General features: G+C 43.8%; 1 protein-coding gene across 7 annotated transcripts in view; it reads right to left on the bottom strand.

Annotated features, from left to right (window-relative positions):
• KDM4B (lysine demethylase 4B) overlaps window positions 1-12,154 on the bottom strand; it is a 169,365-nt gene that overhangs the window by 141,826 nt on the left and 15,385 nt on the right. Inside the window, exon 1 of one of the 7 annotated variants that reach the window (XM_066344810.1) lies at window positions 2,588-2,691. The exons of the other annotated variants lie outside the window; for them this stretch is intronic. The gene's annotated coding sequence lies outside the window, so the exon portion shown is untranslated. Of the gene's footprint in view, window positions 1-2,587; window positions 2,692-12,154 lie in introns of those variants that run through there. 7 annotated transcript variants of the gene reach the window in all.

The raw sequence follows: 12,154 nt of genomic DNA, 5'->3' as shown, positions 1-12,154 counted from the left end.
GCATTGTTTTAAAAGAAAAATACATAACTAATCTAAGTGCCCACTAACAGAATAATAGGCAAGGAAATCAAAGGAGCATGAAGTCGATGAATTCGAAAGACCTCTACCTGAAACCGTAAAGCCTTCAGGATCCGAGGAAATCTGTAATTCATAGACTACTGTCTTTACTGACAATATTTATATATCATTTTTATAAAAACAAAGAGTACTGCCCTCGCTGGGTAGGTCAATTGGTTAGAGCGTCATCCAATATGCCAAGGCTACAGGTTTGATCCCCAGTCAGGGCACATACAGGAATTGGCCAACATCGATATTTCTTTCTTTCTCCCCCTCCCCTTTCTCTCTTTATTTAAAATAATAAATAAAATTTTTAAAAGATGTGTAAGGCATTTATTCTAATTTGAATAAATTTAATTTTTTTTTTAAAAAAAGAGTGCTAAAGCTTGCCTCCAGAGCTGTGTCTGGGACCCACAGGGTCCATCCCTCCAACATGATCTCAGGGGAAAGAGGCAACACATCCTGGAATTAAAGTATCACCAAAACGATTATGGCACCCACTCCCTAGTTAATTTAAAAAAACCATTTTAAATACCAAGCCAAATTGGAACCCTCACATACTGTTAGTGGAATTGTAAAAATGGCACAGCCACTTTGGAAAACAATTTGGTGGGGGTTTTTTTAATTTGGTGGTTTCTTAAAGCATTAAACATGGAGCTGCCATCTGACCCAGCAATTCTACTCCTATGTATATATCTACTGTAGAGAAATGAAAACAACATATGTTCACACAAAAACTTGTTCATGAATGTTCATATTATGCATTATATGTATTATTTGTAAGAACGAAAAGGTGGAAACAGCCAAAATGTTCATCAATAGATGAATGAATAAACAAAAAGTGGTCCACCCATACAATGAAATATTATTCAGCCTTAAAAAGGAAGGAAATTCTGACACCTGCTACAGCAAGGATGAACCTTCAGGACATTATGCTCAATGAGAGAAGACAAACACAAAAGGCCACATATTGTATAACTGCATTTATATGAAATATCCAGAACAGGCATATACATAGAGACAGAAAGTAAATTACCAGTTGTCAGGGGCTGGGAAAAGGTGAGTAACTGTTTAACAAATTTTCTTTTGGAATGATGAAAAAGTTCTAGAACTAGATAGTCGTGATGGCTGCACAACTGTAAATATACTAATAATTACTGAATTGTACACGTCAAAAAAGTAAATTGTATGGTATATCAATTATACTTAACAAAGTTGCTATTTAAAAGAAATACCATATCAGAAAATAAATGCACAAGAGTTTCCCAAAGCTCTGATCAAAATTTTGATGGTGGTTTAAGATTCAACTAAGCATATCCACTACAATGTGGTTACCCATGTTGCTGATGACAAAAAGCACTTGTTCCATCTGCCCCTGGTTTTCTGCCTGGTGCCATCCTGACCACCCCCCCTCCAGCTGCCCTTCTGGGCTCTAACAGGAGTCAGTCAACAATCCAGCCAGAATTTATTGCCCTGCTGGCCTTCCATAGATTGATCTCAAAGCTGAGTTTCAGGCATTCCTTAAAGCCCAAACACTTGCCTCCAAGTGGGCACGACCCATTGACCTTGATCTGGAATCCCGCAGCAGGATCAGGGTCATCAACCAGTCAGCTTAGATGGGACAAGAGAGAAGAGGCCAGAAGCACTAAGAGGGCAATTACAGAAAGCCAGGACCTTCCCAAGCCCAGTCCCAACATGGCAGACTCTCACAAGTAGTTTTGGTTATTACAGGTCCTAAGAGGGCTCTGAGATGTTCACTTTACCAAATGTGAAAAAAAATAAACAAAAGAAGAGCACAATCAACACACACATTCTTTACACCAAAAAAAAGAAAAAAAGAAGGACACTGTTCAGGCAAACAGACACATCAGCATCCTTGAAAAACCCAAAACCCAAGTCATTGCATTGATCAAATGAATTTAATCCTGCTTAAGGTCTGTTCAAATGGAATCAGCAAAGATTTGCTTCAGAAAATACTGGGAATCAGAAGTAGGCTGTGGCCTGAGCAGTGGTGGCACAGTGGATACAGCGTTGACCTGGGACACTGAGGACCCTCACTCGAAATCCTGAGGTTGCCAGCTTGAGCACAGGCTCATCTGGCTTGCACACAGGCTTACCAGCTTGAGCAAGGCTTCAGCATGGGATCATCAACATGATTCTATGGTCACTGGCATGAAGCTCAAGGTTGCCAGCTTGAGCAAGGGGTCACTGGCTCAGCTTGAGCCCCCATCAAAGCACATATAAGGAGCAACTGATGAACAACTAAAGTGACGCAACTACAAGTTGATGCTTCTCATTTCTCTCCCTTCCTGTCTCTGTCTCTTCTCTGGATCTCTCTCAGAAAAAATAAGTAGGTTCTGATAAAATGTATATGATAAGACCTAGAGCAACCACTAAGAATATGCTTCCAAAAACAGAGTGAAAAAATCATTAAAGAAATTAAAATGGTACAGTAGAAAATTTTCACTTAATGCAAAAGAAAGCAGTAAAGAAGGAATAGAGGGGTAAAAAAAAAGACATGAGGCCTGACCTGTGGTGGCGCAGTGGGATAAAGCGTCGACCTGGAACACTGAGGTTGCTGGTTCGAAACCTTGGGCTTGCCTGGTCAAGGCACATATGGGAGTTGATGCTTCCTGCTCCTCCCCCTTCTCTCTCTCTCTCTCCCCTCTCTCTAAAAATCAATCAATAAAATATATTTTAAAAAAAAGAGACAAAAAGCAAAAAGGAAGATGACAGACATAAATTCAATTAGATCAATAATGGTATCAAATGTGAACAGATTAAATAATCCAATCAAAAGTCAGAGATTGTTAGAATGGAAGGGAAAAAAAAAAGATGCTGTCTATAGCAGTGGTCCCCAATCCCCAGGCTGTGGACCAGTACTGGTCCGTGGGCTATTTGGTACTGGTCCGCAGAGAAAGAATAAATAACTTACATTATTTCCGTTTTATTTATATTTAAGTCTGAATGATGTTTTATTTTTTAAAAATGACCAGATTCCTTCTGTTACATCCGTCTAAGAGTCACGTGAAGATCTTGATGCTTGTCTCAGTCACGTGATACATTTATCCATTCCAACCTAAAGGCCGGTCAGTGAAAATATTTTCTGACATTAAACCAGTCCGTGGCCCAAAAAAGGTTGGGGACCACTGGTCTATAGGATATTCTCTTTAGATTGAAAGATATAAATAGGCTGAAAATAAAAGAATGGAAAAAGGAGGCCTGGCTGGTTAGCTCAGTAGATTAGAGCTCATCCTGAAACACCAAGGTTGCAGGTTCAATCCCCAGTCAGTGAACATATAAGAAGCAACCAATGAATGCACAATTAAATGGAACAATAAATGAATGCTTCTCTCTTCCTGTCTCTTTCTCTTCCTTCCTCTGTCTCTCTAAAATCAATTAATATAAAACACACACACACACACACACAATTGAAAACCTGACTAGTGGTAGATGGCTTGAGCCCCTCAGTTAAGGCACATATGAGAAGCAATCAATGAACAACTAAAGTGATGCAACTACGAGTTGATGCTTCTCATCTCTCTTCCTTTCTCTCTCTCTTTCTTACAAAAAAAAAAAAAAAGGAAGAGGAGAAGAAAAAGAGGAACAAGAAGAGGAGGAGGAGGAATGGAAAAAGGTATAACATGCAAACAGCAAACATAAGAAAACTGGAGTAGTTATACTAATATGACTTTAAAACAAAAATGTTGGTAAAGATAAAGATGTGGCCTGACCTGTGGTGGCACAGTGGATAAAGTGTCGACCTGGAATGCTGAGGTAGCCGGTTCAAAACCCTGGGTTTGCCCGGTCAAGGCACATATGGGAGTTGATGCTTCCTACTCCTACCCCCCTTCTCTCTCTCTCTCTCTCTCTCTCTCTATCTCTCTCTCTCTCTTCTCTAACATGAATAAATAAAAATAATTTTTTAAATGTTTAAAAAAAAAGATAAAGATGGGCCCTGGCCGGTTGGCTCAGCGGTAGAGCGTCGGCCTAGCGTGCGGAGGACCCGGGTTCGATTCCCGGCCAGGGCACATAGGAGAAGCGCCCATTTGCTTCTCCACCCCTCTGCCGCGCTTTCCTCTCTGTCTCTCTCTTCCCCTCCCGCAGCCAAGGCTCCATTGGAGCAAAGATGGCCCGGGCGCTGGGGATGGCTCTGTGGCCTCTGCCCCAGGCGCTAGAGTGGCTCTGGTCGCAACATGGCGACGCCCAGGATGGGCAGAGCATCGCCCCCTGGTGGGCAGAGCGTCGCCCCATGGTGGGCGTGCCAGGTGGATCCCAGTCGGGCGCATGCGGGAGTCTGTCTGACTGTCTCTCCCTGTTTCCAGCTTCAGGAAAACGTAAAAAAAAAAAAAAAAAGATAAAGATGAACATTAAATAATAAAAGGGCCAACTCATCAAAAAGATATTAATTATAAACATATATGCAGCTAATAACAAAGGTCTAAACTAAAACTGACAGAAATGAAGGAAGAAATAGACAATTCAACAATAATAGTTGGAGACAGCTATACTCCAAGTTCAATAATGGGTAAAACAACTAGGTTGAAGATCAACAAAAAGATGACTTGAACAACACTTATAAACCAACAGGTATCTATTGAAAACCGACCTACCAAAAGAAAATTATACTTTCTTCTCAGTACACTTGAAACTTTCTCCAGAATTACCCACATGTTAAGCTATAAAACAACCCTCATTGCATTAAAAAGAATTTAAATCATACAAAACTAGGTTCTGTGACTACAATGAAAACCAGAAATCAATAACAAAGAAATCTGGAGATTTAAAATATGTAGAAAATTAAACAATACATTCCTAAATAACCACAGATCAAAGAAATCAGAAGAGAAATTAGAAAATACTTTGAAGTGAATCAAAATGAGGCCACAACAAACAGGATGCAGTGAAAGCAGTACTTAAAGGAAAATTTATAGCTACCTACATTTAAAAAAAGATCTCAATTCAATACTCCAAACTTCTACTTTAACATACCAGAAGAAGAAAAGCAAACTAAACCTAAAGTTGATTCTTTGAGATCAACAAAATTGACAAACTTTTAGGTAGAGTGATCAAGAAAAAAAGTCAGAAGACTCATATTACTAAAGGACCATAAAATAATGTTGGCAGGGATCTACTGAGCAGCAAAAATGAATGGATTGTTGATAAAACACAACAATGGGGATGACCCTCAAGTGAGAAAAGCCATTCATTCCCCAAAGGTTGTATCTGATGCAGGATTCCCTAACCTCAAAATGATAAGATTATAGAGATGGGAACAGACAAGTAGTTGCCAGGGCCTGGGGGTGGGAAGTGGGGGTGACCTTAAAAGGGAGCTTCAGGGACTTTGTTCATGTTGGAGGCATAGTTCTGTATCTTGATTGTGATGGTGGCTACATAAATCTATGCAGAGGAAAAGATGTCACAAAGACATGGGAAAAAATGAGTATTCTAAAAATGGTGAAATCTCAGTGAAGCTGCAGCATATGGTGGCAATTTCCTAGGGTTTTTTGTTTTGCTTTGATCTTTATATTTTTCTGAACTGAGAAGTGGGGAGACAGAGAGACAGATTCCCGCATGTGCTAGAGCCATTCTAGCGCCTGAGGCAGAGGCCATGGAGCTATCCTCAGCACCTGGGCCAACTTTGCTGCAATGGAGCCTTGGTTGCAAGAGGGGAAGAGAAAGAGAGAGAGAAAGGAGAGGTGGAAGGGTGGAGAAGCAGATGGACACTTCTCCTGTGTGCCCTGGATGGGAATCAAACCCAGACTTCCACACGCTGGGCCAACGCTCTACCACTAAGCCAACCGGCCAGGGCTCCTAGTTTTGACAGTGGACAATGCTTATCTAAGATGTCACCACGTGGTAAGCTGGGGTAAAGAGTACACAGGATCTCTCTGTACAATTTTTTTGCAATTTCTTGGGAGTCCACAATTCTTTAAAAAGTGGGTTTTTTTTAAATAATATGGATGGGAAGATAGAAGAACAGATGCCATGGAGGATGGGTGATGAGTATGTGGGGGTTCTTTATCCTATTCTTCTGTCTACCTTGTGTGTATTCAAATTCTCTATAATAAAAAGTTTAAAAAATAAAATAAATGGGGCCTGACCAGATAGCTTGGTTAGTTAGAGCATCATCCCAAAGCATAGAGGTTGCGGGTTTAATCCCTGGTCAGGCCATATATAGGAACAGATTGATATTCCTGTCTGTCTGTCTGTCTCTCTCTCCCTTCCTCTCTAAATAAAAATTAATAAAATTTAAAATAAATAAATGGGGATGAAAAAGGTGAAGGAATTAAGGTGTATAAGTGGCAGTTACAAAACTGTCACAGAGAATATAGTCAATAATATTGTAGTGACCATGTACGGTGTCAGGTGAGTACTAGACTTATGGGGGGGGGAGATCACTTTGGAAGTTATATAAACATCTAACCATTATGCTGTAACCTGAAACTAATATAATGTTGAATGTCAATTGTAATTGAAAAATAAAAATACCCTGACCTACGGTGGTACAGTGTATAAAGTGTCCACTTGGAATGATGAGGTCGCCTGTTTGAAACCCTGGGCTTGCCTGGTCAAAGCACATACAACAAGCAATCAATAAACAACTAAAGTGAAGCAACTATGAGTTGATCCTTTTCACTCCCCCAACCCCTCTCTCTATAAAATCAATAAATAAAATCTTAAAAAAGAAAAAAGAAATAAAGTACAGAGAACCAACTAACAATGGCCCTTACAATGGTCTTCTCCAGCCAGGTTTACAAAAATTCACATCGCATCATTAGGGCTGCAGGCCATCTCCTCAGATATCCTCCCAAAACAATGGCCACATAGGTGATCAGGGCTGCTCAAGTGTTTTCACAACACAAGTCTTTCTTTTTTTTTTTTTAAGTGAGAGCAAGGGAAATAGTGACACAGACTATCCACCTGGCAAGCCCGTCTGGGACTTATGCTCAAGTACTGTACTGAGCTATTTTTAACACCTGAGGCAGATTCACTTGAACCAACCATCAGAGCTATCCTCAGCACCCAGGGCCACACCTGAATCAACTGAGCCACTGGCTGTGGGAGGAAAAGAGGGAGAGAAGGGGGGGGGGGGGGGGCAGAAGCAAATGGCTGCTTCTCCTGTGTGCCCTACTGGGAATCAAACCAAGGACGTCATATACCAGGCCAACGCTCTATCCACTGAGCCACCAGCCAGGGCCTCAACATAGATCTTAAAGTGACACAGGATTGTCCAAACACCATCTCTAATAATGACAGTATTAAAAACAGAGCATTTGAGATTTGCCTGACACACACAATGACCTCTAAATGACCTCTGCCAGGCACCGGGATCCAGGCTTCTTCACAGAATATAACCATCATTTCTCCTTCAGGCCAAGAAAACATGTCCTGCCAGGACCAACCAATTCATAAACCCTCATTCAAGTGTGCAAACCTGAATTGCAGTCAGAGAATTTGTGCAAGCCCTTATGTCTGCACAAGGTGTCTTCCTTTCAAAGTCCCTATTTCCAAGTAGAAATAATCTATTCTAACACCAAGGTCTCCATTCTTTCATTTTTTTTTTTTCATTTTTTTTACAGAGACAGAGAGAGTCAGAGAGAGGGATAGATAGGAACAGACAGACAGGAACGAAGAGAGAGATGAGAAGCATCAATCATCAGTTTTTCGTTGTGACACCTTAGTTGTTCATTGATTCCTTTCTCATATGTGCCTTGACCGTGAAGCTACAGCAGACCTAGTAACCCCTTGCTCAAGCCAGTGACCTTGGGTCCAAGCTGGTGAGCTTTGCTCAAACCAGATGAGTTCGCGCTTAAGCTGGCGACCTCAGGGTCTCAAACCTGGGTTCTCTGCATCCCAGTCCGATGCTCTATCCACTGCGCACCACAGCCTGGTCAGGCTCATTTTTTTTTCTTTCTTTTTTTTTTTAAGTGTAAGGGAGACAGAGAGACAGACTCCTGCATGCCCGCTGACCGGGATCTACCCAACAAGCCCCCTACTGGGGATGCTCTGCTTATCTTGGGCCATTGCTTGGCAACCAAGCTATTTTAGTGCCCGAGGCAGAGGCTCCACAGGGCCATGCTCAGGCTGATGCGCTGGAACCAATTGAGCCATGGCTGTGGGAGGGGAAGAGAGAGGAAGAGAGGGAAAGAGGAGGGGATGCATAAGCAGATGGTCGCTTCTCCTGTGTGCCCTAACTGAGAATTGAACCTGGGACATCCACACGCCAGGTCAACACTCAACCACTGAGCCAACCAGCCAGGCCCCTCCAAGGTCTCCATTCTTTCTAAATGAGAAGATTAAAGAGGGAAAACAATAAAGGAAAGGAAGGCTGGTTGAAACAACCAACAAGGTAAAAAGGCTTCATCTTCCCTGACCATCCTGGGAGAAGCCAGAACCAGCACTCTCTCAGCACCTTCTACGCTGGGCTGGGTGTCCACATTGCAACATGACCACCCATGGATAACTATAACGCCCTTCCATTCACAACAATCCTCTCAGGTAGTCAGCCTAATTCACCTTATTACAGATAAGGAAGGTGAGGCCCAGAGAGGTTAAGTGACTTGCCCAAGGTCACAGAGCTGGGGAAACAGGGATTGAAACCAGTTGTTTCAACCTGAGAGTCAGAACTGATTCCTCTTTCCCTCACATCCAATCCACTCATGAAGCCTAGCAGGTCTGCTGCCTTCCAAATCCAACCCAAGTCCAGTCCCCTTCACTCTCAGCCCAGACCACCTTCTTCTGAGCCATGGTCAAGGGGTCATAGCTCTCATGGATGATGGCTATAGTTCCTTCCCTGATTTTACTCCTGACAGCCACCAGAGGGGGTCTTTTAAAACACTTATATCTCTGACATCATTGCCACTTCCCAAGGATTCCCCCTGCCTCACTGCAACCTAACTGCAGGGTCTACTCAGTCTGGCTTCTGTTCTCTTCTGCTAGCTCATCACACTCCAGCCACACCATTCTCATCTGCAAACACGCCAAGTTAATTTCCACCTCAGGACCTTTGCACCTGCTGTATGTTCTTCCCTATGGAGCTTCTAATCCCAGATTTTCTCATGGCTAGCACCTTCGAGTCATTCAGAGCTCTGTCCAAATGTCACCCAGAAGAGGCCTTCATTGTCCACCCAGTTCAAGAAGTATCACTCCTCAGGTTCTGCAATCAACTCTCTCTTGTCTTCATCACATAGGGGCCATTGTTCCTTTCTGGGTATTTGGCACCTAGCCTGGCACAATAAACACACAGATTTCTGATAGACTCCGAGCCATCAGGAGTGTAGTATACTTTTGTCTTCTTCTGCATAACTGGGGCTGGTGGAGTCAGCCCGCTGTAAGAATGTCACTAAAGTTTCTACTTGGTGGCAGGGGTGACAGCTCCCAAATCGAGCACTTAAGGATATGCATTGCCCTGCTTACTGCTCACCATCATCTGGCAAGAAAAGCATGTGAGGACACCAGGCCCCCAAAAGACTGGGTTGTTCGTCACAAGTCAGTGGTGGTGGTAGGGTTTGAAAATTCAGTTTCCATTGGAGCTCTGGCTCCAGACTTCAAACCGAGCGCTGTCTTGGTATGAAGCCCAGGAGACTCCTTAGAGGCCAAGAGATGCTGGTCCCCCAAAAGTCCCCTGGTCTTCCTGAGCACCTGGACCACTAGGAATTCCTACACCTAGGGGGTGCTAGGGGACCCCAGCACAATCATCCTTTCCAAGGAAAATTTTACCAAGTCCCACAGCCCTTACTGCTTCCCCACCAGCCTCACCTGCACCTCAGGGTACAATGTCAGCATTGAAGAGACCGATCAGAGTTGAATACTCGCTCTAAATTAGTTAAGTCACTGTGGGGCTGGCTGCTCCAAGTCAAAGAGCTGAGGGTTCTGACAGTTTCCAAAGACACCCTCTTGCCAGGCTTCCTCCATAGCCCCAATGCAAGTTCACCCCAGAGCCCAGCCCAGGCTCAGTGCCAAACCACTGACCTGGGGAAGAACCTTCTCAGCTAACACTACAGGCAGAAGAAAGGGAGTGTAGGACTCGATAAAGGCCCAGCCCTCTAGTCTCATGTACACATACTCACCTCTCACCTGAGCAGTACATAGGGGGTCAAGGTCACTGAGCAACATCTGCTACTTCACCCTTGGCCAATCTTGATCACGTTGAGGTCCCAGCCCTACCAGGTGCCTAGCCTATGTGCCAGGACCCCCTGCCTATTGGTCACAGGGCCACATCACCAGCGCCATGTGAGGGTCCTTACCTCCCCAATGACCACATCAGGCTTTTGGAGCAAGGAAAACATCTTGTCACCCCCAAGCGAACTGCTAGACCCCAGGAGCACACAGAGGGATGACACAAATTCCATATTGACCGAACACACACATCAGAAGCTTACCAGGGACTACAGGTGGCCTGTATTGTTTTAGTTTCGCCTTGCTGTAACTGCTTACTTTTTTTTTTTTTTTTTTTTTTGCTTACTTTTATATATTGATATATGTATACTATGGAGATAAATGATTTTTATAATGAAGATTCCTCTAGGAGTCTTAGTGGGGGAACAACCACTGTGACTTGGTCAATCACAATGTTTTCAGGCCTTCTTTTGGCTAAAGGCCAAATTATTGAATCCAAGGAACCTGGGGCTTCAGGGAGCAGGGGCTAGAACACTGAGGCAGCATCTCCAGGTACCTGGTCTCATGGTGGCCACACCTAGGGCCTGAGCCTAAGTGGAGATAGCAGAAGGACATGAAACCTAACTTAGTCCTCTCACTGCCTGGATGGAGTCAGTCTGCAAATCCAAAGCCGCATCACCCCTGTCCTCACATGGGCCTGAGGCACCATTCACCCCAGGACCACAGTGCTCTGGGCTAGTGACTCCACATCAAACCCCAAATTCATTGGAGGAAAAAACCTGAAGAGGCATTCAGAACAGACCTTAGGACTCTGAGTTCCAGCCTGGCTGCCTCTGCTCCAGCCTCCCTCAGGAATACCACTGGCTTCCTAGGCCATAAAACCTTCCTACCTGGTTCCATTAAAATAAGCTGCATGGCCTGACCTGTGGTGGCGCAGTGGATAAAGCATCGACCTGGAAATGCTGAGGTTGCCGGTTCGAAACCCTGGGCTTGCCTGGTCAAGGCTCATATGGGAGTTGATGCTTCCAGCTCCTCCCCCTTCTCTCTCTCTCGCTCCCTCTCTCTCCCCTCTCTAAAAATTAATAAATTTAAAAAAAATTAAATAAAATATAAAAAATAAGCTGCAGAAGAAGAAAAATAAACTTTTTTTATATATTAAGTGAGATGCAGGGAGGCAGAGACAGACTCCCACATGCACCCCAAATGGGATTGACCTGGCAAGCCCTATAAGACGATGCTCTGCCTATCTGGGCCCACTGCTCCGTGGCTTGGCAACCAACCTATTTCAGCATCTGAGGTGAGGTCATGAAGCCATCCTCAGCACCCAGGGCCAATTCGTTCGAACCATTTGAGCCACAACTGCAGGAGTGGAAGAGAGAGGTGAAGAGAAGAGGGAAGGGTGAAGAAGCAGATGGTCACTTCTCCTGTATGCCCTGACCAGGAATTGAATCGGGGACATCCATACACTGGTCTGACACTCTACCACTGGGCCAACCAGCCAGGGCCAAAACAAACTTGTTCTTAAGGTGGTTTCTAATAACCTCAATTGTTCCTTAACTTCCTCCTCAGCACAAATATGGAACAGCAGCATCAAAAACTGTAGGCTGTTCTGGAATGTAAAGTGATTTTAGAAGAGTCTATTGCAACACCTTGATACAGAGTCAAGGAAAGAACAGAAGCCTATAGAAAAATTATTTCTGAAATCTACTGAAGGCTATCTCTGGGCCAGGTGTGCTAAAAATCAGGACATTCCTGTGAGGGGCCATTCTGAGCACTGTGGGGTATTGAGCAGCATCCCTCACCCTCATCCACTAGATTTCAGGAGCACCCCTCACTGTGACAACCACAGATACCCCCAACAACGTCCAGTGTCCCCTGGACACAGAATCATTCCTAAAATGGGAACTACTTCAGTAAGGGATTTTTCATCTTAACTCAGTTAATCTCACCCACACTTGAAGCAAAAAACACCATC

Source organism: Saccopteryx leptura, chromosome 1 (assembly GCF_036850995.1).
Source record: "Saccopteryx leptura isolate mSacLep1 chromosome 1, mSacLep1_pri_phased_curated, whole genome shotgun sequence".
Taxonomy (NCBI): Eukaryota; Metazoa; Chordata; class Mammalia; order Chiroptera; family Emballonuridae; genus Saccopteryx; species Saccopteryx leptura.
This window is presented reverse-complemented; position numbering and strand designations above follow the sequence as displayed.